Genomic DNA, 13,100 nt, shown 5'->3' with positions numbered 1-13,100 from the left:
ATGTCCTCGGGAAAAATTACATCTGTAGTTTCCTTTTGCTTTCAGCCGTTCTCAGTATCAGCACAGCAAGGCCGTTTTGGTTAATGTTGCAAGGCCAGATCAGTCAATCATCCAGACTGTTGCCCCTGCAACTCCTGAAAAGGCTGCTGCCACTCTTCAGGAACCACCTGTTTGTCTGGCCTCCCAAGAGATACCCCTCCGTTGTGGCTGCACCTGCGGTACGGCCATCTGTATCGCTGAGGCACGCAAGCCTCCCCACCAATGGCAATGTCCATGGTTCAAGGGGGGGGGGGGGGGGGGAGAGACTGAATATTATTCATGATTATATACCTTTGTACTAGATGTCAATGACGATTTATGTTTGTGTCTGAACTGGATGTTACATTATTAAGGTAAAAACACATTATTTGGTTTGCAACAAAATCTTTCCTTTACTAAGCACATGCCTATTAGTAGTTAGTGGCTATAGTAGTTAGAATCTTTTATTTAGCTGTCAGTATTGACGCTCGCTGTATTGCAGTGGTTCGCGTAATGAAGATTTTTGTGAGGTAAGTGCTTCATGAAATGTACACTACTGGCCATTAAAATTTCTACACCACTAAGATGACGTGCTATAGACGCGAAATTTAACTGACAGGAAGAAGATGCTGTGATATGCAAACGATTAGCTTTTCAGAGCATTCACACAAGGTTGGCGCCAGTGGTGACACCTACAACGTGCTGACATGAAGGAAGTTTCCAACCGATTTATCATACACAAACAGTAGTTGACCGGCGTTGCCTGGTGAAACGTTGTTGTGATGACTCGTGTAAGTAGGAGAAATGTGTACCATCACGTTTCCGACTTTGTTAAAGGTCAGATTGTCCCTGTCGCGATTGCGGTTTATCGTATTGCTGTTTGCGTTAATCGAGACCAATGACTGTTAGCAGAATATGGAATCGGTAGGTTCAGGAGGGTAATACGGAATGCTATGGTGGATCCGAACGGCCTCGTAGTTCTAAGTTCTAGGGGACCGGTGACCGCAGATGTGAAGTCCCATAGTGGTCAGAGCCATTTGAACATTTGATACTGTGCGTCGTCCATTGTACCCTGCGCGCGCTACACCGGTGTGCGCGTCCCGGCGGTCTGGCGCTGGCGGCCGCTCGTCACGGGCCAGCGGCCTTCCAGGTCGGCCGCCTGCCAATGGCCGCCCCGCCTCCCTCTGTCTGCCATTATTTTTACACCTGGATGGCACTTCACAAAATCGTTATAAAACCAGGACGCGCGGCCGGAACTGGACTGCGCGGCTCGTACCGTGTCGCAGCAACCTCTCTCACCTCCAACAGCCCGAGGGCTAACGACAAAGCTGTCAGTGGAAACATCCAATATCTCTACCGCCAAACAAATCCAAAGTACAGAGCACTGTGCTTGTTTGGTATATGGTGGAGGGTACTTCGCTTTTCTGTCTGTTTTTATGGTACAAAATTTGATGTCAAATTAACTTTACGATGAGCTAGAGACTTGAAATGTCAACACAGCTCAGAACTGGATAACAATGAAGGTCTGCTACATGTATTTTATATAATGTGTTTTTTCCGTTAAATAATGACTCCATCTAAGCCCACAGTAGCGACATCTGGGGAGGATGTACGCAAACAGATTTCTGATAGCTACTGTTACTTCACTAGCCATTTGCAATGATCATTGTGTGGACGATGTGGCTTATTCTACACCTTATTTTAGATCCATCCGGCGATGCTGTGCTCATTATATTTACATGTTTTGACGATGCCAATATGGCCTTTAGGACATGGGATAAAAAAGGTACGTTTACCGTAGTTTATTTGGTCATTTCCCTGGTTGTATGATAGTATAGTGTGATACGTACTGCTATTTTATGTTGAAAGACACACTGCTCACTAGGAGTATGTATTTGTTTGTATATTGTAGACCTGAGGATGGTCATAACTGACTGAAATCGGTCATCGTCTAAAGAATTGAGATTGCGATCAAACACTGGAATAAAAAAAAAATTTGAATGAAGTATTAGCTGTCCTTCTTGTCTGGTGTTTGGTGAAGAGTACTTTGCGTACCACTGATATTTCCCTGTTTTCCTTTTGCAATTGCGGATGTTTCTTGGGAAGTACGGCTCCTGGTGTGTCTCTATGCAAGTCGATTATTCCAAATGTTTACCGTCATGGTCTTTTCGGAAGATATACGTGTGATGAAGCAATATGTTGCTTAATTCAGCTGAAGAGAAACTGAAATAAACCTAAAATTTACACATGTCTCTGCTTTAATCTCATCAAAATGTTTCAGATCGATAAAGGATAAAAACAGAATTTTTTTAAATAAAAAGCTTTGTAGTATAACACGTTTTTAAAAGGAACTAAAACGTATGAAATAATTTCTCCCAGCCTCACAGAGATTCCTAACCCCATAGAGCAGTCCTGAAAACCTGTGCTTCTAAATTTTTAATAGCCACGAAAATACCTGTAAGATTAAAAATGAAAAATGGGGGGCATATGCAGTGATTAATGATAAGTAAGTGACTATTAACGCGTCGATTGTGTATTACATGCGGCCCTTTTTCTTCATTTTAATTCTTACAAGTATTTTTCTAGTTACTAAAACGTCACAAGCAGAATTTTTCAGAAGCATTCGTAAGAGGTTCAGAATCTGTATGGGGCTAGGAAAAATTATTTTATAGTATTTTGTTCGTTTTAAAAACGTGCTACATTAAACGTCTTTTATTTAAATAATTATTATTCTAGTCAGATTCTAACTCTAGTGCCAAGCTACAATTTTTGCACAGGTAACAAATTTCCCAGAGATTTTTTTAGGCCCCTTGTTGCGGTGATTCACCCGATCAAAATTATAAAACCTACACTCACTTAGGTGGTACAGTAACGACCGGGGATAAAGGCAAATAAATTAAATATTCGTCTTGAACAAAGCCAGGCGCCACACAGAATTCTTCGCTACCGCTGGTCTTTACCTGGGAGCAAGCGTTTGCCCTGGATGCAACGGAAGAGAACAGGAGAGAGCGAGCATAGCGTGCCAAGGCTACGAACGCTTCGTTATTATTTTTTGTAGTTAAAACCATCGGCACGCGGGTTTTATTTGGTACGAAGCTAGTTATAGCCGCGATGCATATCTTTGGGATGGAGATAGGATTACTTTCCGCGGTGAGCACGCTGTTTTTGACAAAGCAAGCGAAACGGCTTGTAAGAGGTCCATGATTAAAGAATTTGTTGCTAGCGCACTCGAGCTGATGTAATTTCGATGGATTGCTCACGCGCTGCCTGCGATATGTAAGCTAGAAGAGAATCTGAGACCAAAGAGCAGTGTTGACTGCAGTAGGAACTGTGTGTTAGTAGGAGTAAGTTGTTGCTAGCGAGCAGTCTGGTGTATCGTTTTGGCCGGGCCGGTCGTGTGCAGCGATGGCGGAGCCTGGTGCGCTAGCAACAAATTCTTTTCATGGACCTCTTACAGGCTTATGAAAAGAAAAACGGATTAATACTTTTGCGCAGACGTGAAATTCTTATCGTTGAATTGTAGCTCCAGCCTTTCTTAACCGTATGCGTATGCCAGTAAACGCTTTACGCTGTGTTCTCATTGGAATTAAGGGAGAATTTAAGAGCATGACTCTAACGACTGGCGGGCGTCATAGCTTGAAGGAAGAGCAGCATATACACTCCGGTTATAATCAATTGGAATCAGTTAACCTAGCAGTTCTTCAGCGTTTCGATAGCTGCTGTATCCCAGATGGCTCCTCATGTCTGCAATGGCACAAGCGAAACGCCCAAGTATTCAATTAAATTAGGTAGAAGGAAGGCAATATCAATACAGTACGGTTAATGTGATGTAAAATATACACAATTCCTGCCACATACGCTACCAAACAAAATCTGCTACGTATTTTACACGCGAGGAAATAACGCGATCGACGGTAAAACGATTTTTTTCATTCGGTATCGATATCAAAAGCGCCTGAAATAACATAGATACATCTGCGATGTAATTACTGTTACCTTGTACATAAGTCATGGAAACTATCAGGTCATTTGTAAATTTTTAATTTTGCATTAGTGAGCATAATAGATACGTGTCAGTATACCTTTCCTTTCAGCGAAATTTATTATGGTGTTCCTGTTTAATGAAAGGATATACAAAAGCTTGTACTTCTTCATTCCGTTCCCTCCTGATGGAAGCAATTAATTAATTTGTCATCTGTCACGTCCCCGTTGGATCACTGAGGCATTCAGCAGTTTTCTGCCAAGCATATTTCTTTTGAAGGTAACCTCTTCTAGGCTGTTAAGCCGCATCACGTTTCTTTATGATTTATTCTACACGATCGACGTTTCGACCACTGTCGTGGGATCTTCTTAACAATCCCCGAGTGTTCATGGTTAGATAAACACTGTCAAGGACCAGTGTCTTGTTTGCTTGTTATAAGTTATGCTCATAAGAAGAAAGAGGAACCGCAATCTCACCCTGGCAAATTACCGCTCGTTTCTAGAGTTACTGACAGCAACAGCTGAGCTCTACGGAAAACTGAAAAAAGTTTGTTTTAGTCTACAATCGCAGTTTATTTATTTTGGCTACTTGCTACCGGTTTCGGCACACAGTTTCATCCTCAGACTATCCTATCACCGAAAAATTCGATAATATAGTGAGAACAATAACGCAAGAGCAGTTTACAAAATATTATCCTCTATGACAGCAAACGTATGGTGTATAGTGTAGCCTTAAAATGTATAGGTTGCCTCTTACCACTGGCACACAGTCATGCTGTCTTCCCAAGCAGATGCGTCAATTACTAAAAGAGAAGATCAATGTTGAGCTTTAAAAAGATGTAAATTGCAGCCAGCAATTATTAGAGTGCCCCCTCTTTACAGAGTATTTTCTTACCAATCGAAAACGTCACGGGCATAAAATTAAAAATTGAGAAATTACGTAACAAAATAGTCTCCACTGTAATTAAACCTAAAAAGCGAAACAGCAAATCAGTTAATCAAGTCAACATTTTGCCGTTATGCACAATTAACACCAGTATAAAACATCGTTATGACCATAAATCATTAAACTAAGGAAGTGTCGTCGCAATCGTAGTATTAGAAATACATATAGAAATATTGTATATTGAGAGCCCCAGCGTACATATGGACACTGCTTGGACAAACCTGAAATTGGAGATGCGGCCATAAATGGTCAACTGCCGATTGCATAGTAATGCATTGCCACTGTGTGTCAGTATTCCCTCCGGTTACTTGATTTATTTTCAATAAATATCACTTTGTTTTTTAACATATAATGCTATGATGACAACGACACGTGCTTAAATTACAGATTCATGGTCAGATCGGTGTTTTATAGTGGTATGGATTGTATATAACGGTAAAACGTAAACTTGGCTAGCCGGCCGGTGTGGCCGTGCGGTTCTTCACCTTCACAGCATTTATTTGAGTATCCAATTTGATGTATTGTAAATGTTTCGTGTGTTTTGTTTATTATTTTGAGGTTAGTCATAATAAATCAAATTGTTATTTTCGACAGAACTTTCATTCTGTTGATCGGTAGAGCAATCCTTTCATTTCTCTCTACGTTAATGAAACTTTCCTTTATCAAATTAATTTCTATCAAATTAAATTATTGCAGGCGCCAAACACTTTTCTACTCCACCTGCAGGCTCGATTACAGTCAGTTCGCGTTTCTTCTTAATTCATACGCAACAGCAAAAGTCGGAGTTAGAAAAGGGGCGGCCTTACAGCATCATTTCCATATGAAGATTCTAGAAGAATTTAGTGTTAAATACTCTGTTAGCCCCGGCACCTCGCAAAGTTTTTTTTTTTTTTTTTTTTTTTTCATGTATACCGCCACAGCGTAGTTTGGTAATTTGCCGATAGTCAGCGCTAGTCGCAAACATGGCGAGTTCAGGTGCGGCGCGAGCTTTCTGTGCGTTGGAGTTCGACAAAATCGAGCGCGCTACAGCTATTCAACGGATGTTTAGAACCAAGTATGGTAAGAAGCCACCAACAAGGAAGGCCATTTACAGCTGGCACAACAAATTCGTTACGACTGGTTGCTTGTGCGCGGCAAAGAGAATTGGACGTTCCAGTGGGAGTGAAGTGAATGTGGAGCGCGTACGAGAGCAATTCATAAGGAATCCAAAGAAATCGGTGCGTCGTGCATCCCGTGATCTCGAAATTGCTCCAATGACAGTCGAAAGTCCTGCGACACAAGTTTTCTATGAAACCATTCAAACTGGAGCTAATGCAGAAACTCAATGACGTCGACAAAGACAAGCGTTTTGAATTTTATTCACAGTTCCAACAATTGATTGAGGATGGGATGGTACTGTTGATCGCTTAATTTTTAGCGTCGAAACCACGTTTCACACTAATGGGAAAGTTAACAGGCATAATTGTCGAATCTGGGGTACAAAACATCCACACGAATGCTTGAATTTGTGTGTGATTCCCCAAAGGTAAATGTTTCTTGTGCTTTGTCACGTCGAAAACTGTACGGGTCATTCTTCGTCGCCGAGACCACTGTCACTGGATATTCCTACTTCGACTGTTGCAGCAATGACTGATGCCTCAAATGCAATCGGACTCTCCGTTCATGTTTCAGCAGGATGGGGCTCCACCTAATTTTCATCGTGAAGTTCGTGGGTACCTGAACACGAAGCTGCCGCATCGATGGATCGGTCCTGCTACAGAAGGGGACAGCTGTTTCATGAAATGGCTTCCCCGATCACCAGATCTCACTTCGTGTGACTTTTTTCTGTGGAGACACATGAAAGATGTGGTGTATGTAGCGCCTCTACCACATGATGTAGCAGGTCTGCGGGAGAGAATACGGGAAGCGACTGCCACTATAGACGATGCCGTGCTGGGACGGGTATGGCAAGAATTCGATTACCGTATTGACGTCTGCCGGGTCACTCATGATTCGTATATCGAATGTTTGAAAGAAGAAAAAAAACTTTCAGAGTTTCTCTTCAAAATGCAGTACGTATGGCATCTGTTCCATGTTTAGTTCCTATGCAATAAATAATTGAAAGTGTTAGCGGACTTTATGTACACCCTGTATTTTGTAAATTATTGTTCTAATCAACCGATCGAATTTTTGATCATAGGATGGTCTGAGGATGGTTCTGTATATCGAAACCGCCGGCAGCCAATAGACAAAATTAATAAACTGCGACTGCAGAAGAAATAGAAAAAAACTTTTGAGTAGTGTATTGGTCGCTCTTTCACTGGCAGGATGCAGAGAGTATGTAACTAACGAAATATGGTAAACACATCATATTTTTCAATCAGAACAAAATAAAATACTTTTTCCGAAGCGAAAGGAAATAACTTTGATTACTTTCACACTGCGGGGCCTATGATGTGGCATGTGGCTGTGGCAAAGTGGCTTTGGTGCGTCAGGCGAAACTGAGCTGGGAGGAAACTAAAAGAACGTATTAAAGAGCACAAACCCCACACATGTTTGAAACAACAAAGCGTGAAATCTACGGTAGCAGAAGATCAGAAGAACTACGGCCAAGACATTGATTTCAACGAAGTTTGCATAACAGCCAAAGAAAGAAAGAAAGAAAGAAAGAAACGCTTACCGAAGGAGGAGGCTGAGAAGCGGTTCAGATTACCAAGAACGAATGTAACGTCAATAAGGAAGACGGCTATAACCTTTCAGCTTCGTGGCTCAACGCCGTCAAGGAAGTAAACATGCAGGCAAAGTGCGCGAGGAATACAATCAACGACCAGAAAGTAACTCTGCGGCACGACCATACATTTTGAAAACAGTTCCTGTGTTGTTTCGCCTTCTGTTCAGTGACAATGACCTCCCAGAAATTCTGGTAAGTATTTTACACAACGCCACCTCTCCTTCAGAATAAAGGTGGGAAAATCTCTTTTACGAAGGCGTGCTGAAAAGTAATGCCTACCAATTCGTTATTCTGTTCTCAGTATCTGTTGAAGTATTACATGCCATACATACTACTCGGTCGACTTTCACGCTTCGCTGACGCAAGTTGCAGCCTTTAACATAAGGGTCTGTAGCGTAACTATGTCGGTGTTTCAGAAGCAGTGTGATGCACTCTCTCAAAAAACTGAAAGAACGGATTCGAAGTTCGTCCACATCCGGAGCCCCCTCTCCTGCAGTACGATAATGCCAGACCACACACGACCACTGTGACTTATGCAACAGTCGGACTTCTTTGGCTCACAATAATCTATCCCCCCTCCCCCCCCACCGCCCCATGAACCATGGACCTTGCCGTTGGTGGGGAGGCTTGCGTGCCTCAGCGATACAGATAGCCGTACCGTACGTGCAACCACAACGGAGGGGTATCTGTTGAGAGGCCAGACAAACGTGTGGTTCCTGAAGAGTGGCAGCAGCCTTTTCAGTAGTTGCAGCTGCAACAGTCTGGGTGATTGACTGATCTGGCCTTGTAACGTAACCAAAACGGCCTTGCTATGCTGGTACTGCGAACGGCTGAAGGCAAGGGGAAAATACGGCCGTAATTTTTCCCGAGGGCATGCAGCTTTACTGATGGCGTCCTCTTGGATAAAATATTCCGGAGGTAAAATAGTCCCCCATTCGGATCTCCGGGTGAGGACTACTCAGGAGGACGTCGTTATCAGGAGAAAGAAAACTGGCTATCTACGGATCGGAGCGTGGAATGTCAGATACCTTAATCGGGCAGGTAGGTTAGAAAATTTATAAATGGTAATGGTTAGATGTAGTGGGAATAAGTGAAGTTCGGTGGCTGGAGGAACAAGACTATTGGTGAGGCGAATACAGGGCTATAAATATAAAATCAAATAGGGGTAATGCAGGAGTAGGTTTAATAATGAATAAAGAAATAGGAGTGCTGGTAAGCTACTACAAACAGCATACTGAACGCATTATTGTGGCCAAGATAGACACGAAGCCCACGCCTACCACAGTAGTACAAGTTTATATGCAAACTAGCTCTGCAGATGACGAAGAAATTGAAGAAATGTATGATGATATAAAAGAAATTATTCAGATAGTGAAGGGAGACGAAAATTTAATAGTCATGGGTGACTGGAATTCGGTAGTAGGAAAAGGGAGAGAAGGAAACGTAGAAGGTGAATATGGATTGGGGACAAGAAATGAAAGAGGAAGCCGCCTGGTAGAATTTTGCACACAGCACAACTTAATCATAGCTAACACTTTGGTCAAGAATCATAAAAGAAGGTTGTATACATGGGAGAAGCCTGGGGATAGCGACAGGTTTCAGATAGATTATATAATGGTAAGAAAGACAATTAGGAACCAGATTTTAAATTGTAAGACATTTCCAGGGGTAGATATGGACTCTGACTACAATCTATTGGTTATGAACTGTAGATTAAAACTGAAGAAATTGCAAAAATGTGGGAATTTAAGGAGGTGGGAGCTGGATAAACTGACTACACCAGAGGTTGTACAGCGTTTCAGGGAGAGCATAAGGGAACAATTGACAGGAATGGGGGAAAGAAACACAGTAGAAGAAGAATGGGTAGCTGTGAGGGATGAAGTAGTGAAGGCAGCAGAGCATAAAGTAGGTCAAAAGACGAGGGCTGATAGAAATCCTTGGGTAATAGAAGGAATATTTAACTTAATTGATGAGTGGCGAAAATATAAAAATTCAGTAAATGAAGCAAGCAAAAAGGAATGCAGACGTCTTAAAAATGAGATCGACAGGAAGGGCAAAATGGCTAAGCAGGGATGGCAAGAGGACAAATGTAAGGATGTAGAGGCTTATCTCACTTAGGGTAAGGTAGATACTGCCTACAGGAACATTAAAGAGACCTTTGGAGAAAAAAGAACCACTTCAATGAATATCAAGAGCTCAGATGGAAACCCATTTCTAAGCAAAGAAGGGAAAGCAGAAAGGTGGAAGGAGTATACAGAGGGTCTATACAAGGGCGATGTAGTTGAGGACAATATTATGGAAATGGAAGAGGATGTAGATGAAGATGAAAAGGGAGATATGATACTGCGTGAAGATTTTGACAGAACACTGAAAGACCTGAGTCGAAACAAGGCCCCGGGAGTGGACAACACTCCATAGAATTACTGACAGCCTTGGGAGAGCCAGTCCTGACAAAACTCTACCATCTGGTGAGCAAGATACATAAGACAGGCGAAATACCCTCAGACTTCAAGAAGAATATAATAAATCCAATCCCAAAGAAAGCAGGTGTTGACAGATGTGAAAATTACCGAACTATCAGTTTAATAAGTCACACGTGAGGCAATACCGACCATCCGACTTATCTTAGAAGCTAGATTCTAGCATATGTAGACTTAGAGAAAGCTTTTGACAATGTTGATTGGAATACTCTCTTTCAAATTCTGAAGGTGGCAGAGGTAAAATACAGGGAGCGAAAGGCTATTTACAATTTGTATAGAAACCAGATAGCGGTTATAAGAGTTGAGGGACACGAAAGGGAAGCACTGGTTGCGAAGGGAGTGAGACAGGGTTGTAGCCTCTACCCGATGTTATTCAATCTGTATATTGAGCAAGCGGTGAAGGAAACAAAACAAAAATTCGGAGTAGGTATTAAGATCCATGGAGATGAAATAAAAACGTTGAGGTTCGCCGATGACATTGTAATTCTGACAGAGACAGCAAAGGACTTGGAGGAGCAGTTGAACGGATTGGATAGTGTCTTGAAAGGAGCGTATAGGATGAACATCAAAAGCAAAACGAGGATAATGGAATGTAGTCGAATTAAGTCTGGTGATGCTGAGGGAATTAGATTAGGAAATGAGACACTTGTAGTAGTAAAGGCGTTCTGCTATTTGGGGATCAAAATAATTGATGATGGTCGAAGTAGAGAGGATACAAAATGTAGACTGGCAATGGCAAGGAAAGCGTTTCTGAAGAAGAGTGTCAGGATGTCGTTTCTGAAAGTATTTGTATGGAGTGTATCATGTATGGAAGTGAAACATGGACGATAACTAGTTTGGACAAGAAGAGAATAGAAGCTTTTGAAATGTGGTGCTACAGAAGAATGCTGAAGATTAGATGGGTAGATCACATAACTAATGAGGAGGTATTGAATAGGACTGGTGAGAAGAGGAGTTTGTGGCACAACTTGACTAGAAGAAGGGATCGGTTGGTAGGACATGTTCTGAGGCATCAAGGGATCACCAATTTAGTATTGGAGGGCAGCGTGGAGGGTAAAAATCGTAGAAGGAGACCAAGAGATGAATGCACTAAGCAGATTCAGAAGAATGTAGGTTGCAGTAGTTACTGGGAGATGAAGAAGCTTGCACAGGATAGAGTAGCATGGAGAGCTGCATCATACCAGTCTTAGGATGAAGACCCCAACAACAACAACAATCGGTCATTCTCCATACAGTCCCGATTTTGCCCCATCCGTTTCTCATCTGTTTCCAGAACTTAACGAACACCTTCGACTACTTTACTTTTATTGTGATGAAGCAGTGCAAGCAGAGACCAAGTTGTGGCTCCGTCAGCAGTGTCAAACACTGTGCAGTGACTGTATCAACAAACTGTTCTCTCTTTGGGACAAATGTTTTCGTTTCCAGGGTGGCTATGTTCGGAAATAAATATGGAGACATGAAGAATGAAGATCCTGAATGTTAATGAAGTTTATTATATTTAAAAAGCTGTAAGAGTTTTCACATAAAAGTCTCTGAGCCCATACTTTCCGAGATGGCCTCGTACACTGAAGCGCCAAGGAAACTGGTATAGGCATGAGTATTCAGATACAAAGATACATAAGCAGGCAGTACACGGCGCTGCGGTCGGCAATACCCATATAAGACAACACGTGTCTGGCGCAGTTGACAGATCTGCTACTGCTGCTACAACGGCAGGTTATCAAGATTTTTTGTGAGTTTGAACGTGGTGTTATAGTCGGCGCACGGGCGGTGGTACACAGCATCTCCGAGGTAGCGACAAACTGGAGATTTTCCCTTACGACCATTTTCACGAGCGTACCGTGAATGTTAGGAATCCAGTAAAACATCAAATGTCCGACATCTTTCAGGCCGGAAAAAGATCACACAAGAAAGGGACCAACGACGACTGAAAAGAATCGTTCAACGTGACAGAAATGCAACCTTTTCGGAAATTTCTGGAGATTTCGATGCTGGGCCTTCAACAAGTGTCATAGTACGAACCATTCAACGAAACATCATCGATGTGTGGTTTCGGAATCGATGGCCCACTCGTGTACCTTTGATGACAGCACGACACAAAGCGTTACGCCTCGCCTGGTCCCGTCAGCACCGACATTGGACTGTTGATGACTGCAAACACGTTGCCTAGTCGGACGAGTCTCGTTTCAAATTGTATCAAGCGGATGGACGTCTACGAGAATGGAGACAACGTCATGGATCCATGGACTCTACATGTCAGCAGGGTGCTGTAAAAGTTGGTTGAGGCTCTATGATGGTGTGGGCCGTGGGCAGTTGGAGTGATATGGGACCCCTGATACGTCTAGGTACGACTCTGACAGGTTACAGGTAGTTAAGCATTCTGTCTGATCACCTGCATGCATTGATGTCCATTGTGTCCATTATAATTATCCGGGCTGTTCTGCCGTGGTCGGTTGATGAATTTTGTCTCAGTTCCCAACGTTTCGTCTCTGACTGCGGGAGACATCTTCAAGGGGGTCCGTAGGTCGATAGAAGGTCCAACACACCCACTGGCTCGCTACTGACTGCCGCTAAATTCCGTCTCCGCGAGCTCCTGCGCCGCGGTGTGACGTCACGTGTTTTGAAAACGTCAGTGCAATTGGCCGCTGTCCGTCGCCGTCGATCGCCGTTGCCATCACCCAATAGTGGACGGGTGGTAGACATCTTCTGTAACACCGGCATCCATATACCGTTTAATTTCACGCCCTCCTCCTTTCGGTTGAAATTATTTGGGTGTTTAGCGATTTCGATTGCCTCCCTGTAGAGCCTTTCGTAGTATCCGCTTGTGTCTCCTCGAAACGAATATTGTGGTTCCCTGGCTGGAAAGCATGTTCCGCAACAGCTGATCGTTCCGTTTCTCCTCTTCTACAGTTTCCCTTGTGCTCTTCCAAACGTTTAGAAACCGTTCTTTTAGTTGTACCCACGT

The sequence above is a fragment of the Schistocerca gregaria genome, chromosome 1 (assembly GCF_023897955.1).
Source record: "Schistocerca gregaria isolate iqSchGreg1 chromosome 1, iqSchGreg1.2, whole genome shotgun sequence".
In the NCBI taxonomy this organism is placed as follows: domain Eukaryota; kingdom Metazoa; phylum Arthropoda; class Insecta; order Orthoptera; family Acrididae; genus Schistocerca; species Schistocerca gregaria.
The sequence above is the reverse complement of the archived record's forward strand: the minus strand, read 5'-3'. Positions refer to the sequence as shown.